This window comes from Brassica napus, unplaced genomic scaffold, assembly GCF_020379485.1.
Source record: "Brassica napus cultivar Da-Ae unplaced genomic scaffold, Da-Ae ScsIHWf_3084;HRSCAF=3898, whole genome shotgun sequence".
Classification (NCBI taxonomy): Eukaryota; Viridiplantae; Streptophyta; class Magnoliopsida; order Brassicales; family Brassicaceae; genus Brassica; species Brassica napus.
In genome coordinates this window covers 1-3,282 of record NW_026016320.1, presented here as the reverse complement: position 1 = coordinate 3,282, position 3,282 = coordinate 1, and the positions used below count along the sequence as shown (strand labels likewise).

The window sequence follows — 3,282 nt, the reverse complement described above, 5'->3', positions numbered from 1 at the left end:
AAGCTATATAGGTAACTTTTTGAATTTTTGAATGCCGCCACTAAGGTAAATATCAAGCAACAACCATAATACTACTACAAAGGTTTCTGATTCACGTGATAAATTTTGTTAGAGCATTTCCAAATATATTATTCTCCCAAAGTGGAGTTGAGTTTCACTCCAAGCTTACTCCATTTTTGAGTGAGATAGAATAATAAGTTAAAAATAAATTCATTACTCCAAAGTCTTGAAATAATCTCGTTTGTTATACTAACTCGTAACATTTTCTTATTCTATAATCTAGAAATAGCCTTTAACATCATATTTTTTACGTATTACAACTTGTAACATTTGTATTATGATATTACCTAATACAATCAATAAACTGTTTAACCAGGAAAAAAAAAGAATTTATTTCTTGAAAATCGCCAAGGAAAAAGATTAAAAAAAGACCAAATGTCTCGACCAAAATTAAGTAAAACCACATCCACATTCCCTCGTAAAGGCTCAGGATAGAAAGAGTCTTTTATTCCGTTCCTTTGTAAGAAATAGCGAATCATATTAAAAAGGAAAAAAACTACGGCTCCAGGGCGGTGACTTGTTGCCACTCTCCATCAACCGCCTCTTTCCACACCGTCACATTATTGTTCCCATCAGACACAGCCAACAAGTTACCCGTCAAGGACCAGGAGACCCGCCACACCGGAGCCTTAAAGTCATTCAGAACCTTACCTTCCCACTGCTCACCTTCTTTCCCCACCGTCCATATAACCACTTTCCCGTCTGCGAGCCACTAGCTATGGTGGACTTAGGGAGACCCAAGTTGGGCGCCCAAGCCACATCACGCACCCAGTCACTGTGCTTCTGAAGAGCCGGGAAGCAATCCATCTTCCACGACCCGTTAGAGAGCTTCCACACTTTCACCGTATTATCACACCCACCCGAAGCCAGCTTGTAAACCGGATCAAGCAACCCGGAGCTGACAAGAGCCCCAGGCGCAGTGGACGGGGCCCACGAGACCGACGTGACGCCAACCGGATGCGCTTGGTCAATCTTCGTCGTGTCCCAGCCGCCGTCACCACGCCCCGTGAACACCGAGATGTTCCCGTCAGACGAACCGCAGGCCAAGGATAGTCCGAGCTCGTAAGGAGCCCAGGCGATGGAGCTGACCGAAGTTTTTGTGGTCGGTGAAGACGTGGGCCTGAGTCCACTGGTTTTGGCTGCCTTCTTTCCAGAGAATGACTTGGCCATCGTAGGAGCATGAGGCTAGCATTGACCCGAACTTCGGGTGGGCCCAAGCGACCTCCCAGACGGGACCACGGTGGCCGGTTAGTGTAGCTAGGTGCTGGGATGCGCCGTTGTTGCTGACGCCGGTGATCTTGATGGTGCAGTCAGAGGAGGCGGTGGCTACTCGCTTCCCGTAGTAATCCATTTGCACGTCGTGGACGGTGTCCTCGTGACCTGTTTCAATCTTATGCCCCGCCATGGCTTCTTCTTAAAATCAAACACTGTTTGTTATATAAAGAACACTCTTAGATCGAAACTCGACCCGCCGATCATGAAGGCATTATTTTTTTGCTAACACACAAATCGAATGCAAAGCAGAAGACGATTGCGTTGAAAATTTTCAAATTAGACGTAGCACGAGGTCAGAGTCATGATATCAAATTAAAATCGATCACGGTGGGAAAGATCAATCACAATATCGACCGAGAGAGAGAGTCAGAGAGAACACAGGGAAGAGAGATCGTACCTGAACGCACTGTTGATCGACGGAGAAAAAAAATGCTTGTGTGGAGAGCAATCTGGATTTTTTTTTTCTTCTAAAGTTTTTATAAGCTGATTAAAAAAATAGATCTGGCGAAAAAAATAAGCTGAACTGCTAAACGTAATCCAGACTTAAACCAAGTGGGTCAAATATTAAACCGGATGGTTCGTTCGATAAGCCTGCTTCGAATAGAAAACCGGATGCTCGTTTGATTCAAGCCTCTTGCTAATGAAACTCGAGAATAAGTGCTTGATCAAAAAAGAAAAGACAATATCATACTTCTCTGTTTGGCTTCAGAATCTTTGATACTTGATTCAGACTGATCTTGAACTTGTATGAGTAGACCTTTCATCATCGGGTTTTCATTAGTAACACTGGATAGATAGAATACACGATCAAAATATCAAAGGACCGTGAAATACATAGAATCTCTAGAAACCAAACCCACAGACCACCAAGTCATTGCTTCGACGTTGCTGAGATAAAGACAAACTAAGACAAACTCTAAAATCAACAAGCAAATAACAAAAAAGGAAAAAAACAGAACAAATGAAACACAAATGCCAAAGCAAACAAACAAAACTATACAAGATCAAATACCAAACAGAAGTTGTCACGTCGACAAAAGCTAAATCCACAAATCTGAGAATAAATCATAGCAAAAGTTTCAAATATGCTAAGAGATAGAGAAAAGATGTAGAAGTAAGAAAAAAAATTACAAGTACAAAAGTGAAAGAATTGGCTCTGGTGTTGTTCAAGCCAACAAAGTTGATCGGCAACTAATCATAAATCTAGTTTTTTAAAGAATTTTTTTGAGAGGTATAGAAACACAATCTATTAATCTAGTAAAACTTATATACACATTTTATCTATTTTCAAAGTGAAGTTTTGTTCTTCAAAAACTTTTATTTTTTTAGCGTTCGCTTCAAAAATATCTTTCACTTAAAAGAACTATCAAACTTTTTTTATTAGGTCTTACTGTCTTAGACCATGATTATCGCGGTAGTTAATGGGGTTTCTTAAAACAAATTAGTGCATAGACCCCATCAAAATTTGAAACCGGTGACAGAAACAACAAAATAAGGATCGATTGTGGAGGTTTTTTACACTGTTCGCGGACCCTACCGATATGTGGTGGCCGCGGTTGGTTCGCTTTTAAACTTATTTTTTTCTTTTAGACAAAAAAAAAATTGCCTAAGAAACTGTGAACGGTTTAGGATTAATATGCTCTTACACTCTTACTATTATGTTTTCTCTTAAATCTCTTATTGGATTTTACTATTATTTGCCTTGTCTTTTGTTCACACATCTTTTAGAATTTTATAGGATTTCAAGAATGTCTAGTGTAGAGTTTTTCAGCAAAAAGTATCTGATCTGGTTATACATCTGTTATTGGTCATATTGCTGAAACTTGACTACAGTAGCCACCTTATTGGCTAAGTTGGCTATGTATAAAGTATAATATTTAATTAATCTAAAACTATTGAACATTGAGTCAGGTCCGGTCCGGTCCATGGCCATGGCGTAAACCACAC

At 39.9% G+C, this 3,282-nt stretch overlaps 1 pseudogene; it reads right to left on the bottom strand.

Annotated features, from left to right (window-relative positions):
* Positions 1–450: 450 nt before the first annotated feature.
* LOC125603068 lies at positions 451–1,795 on the bottom strand (annotated as a pseudogene).
* Positions 1,796–3,282: the final 1,487 nt, after the last annotated feature.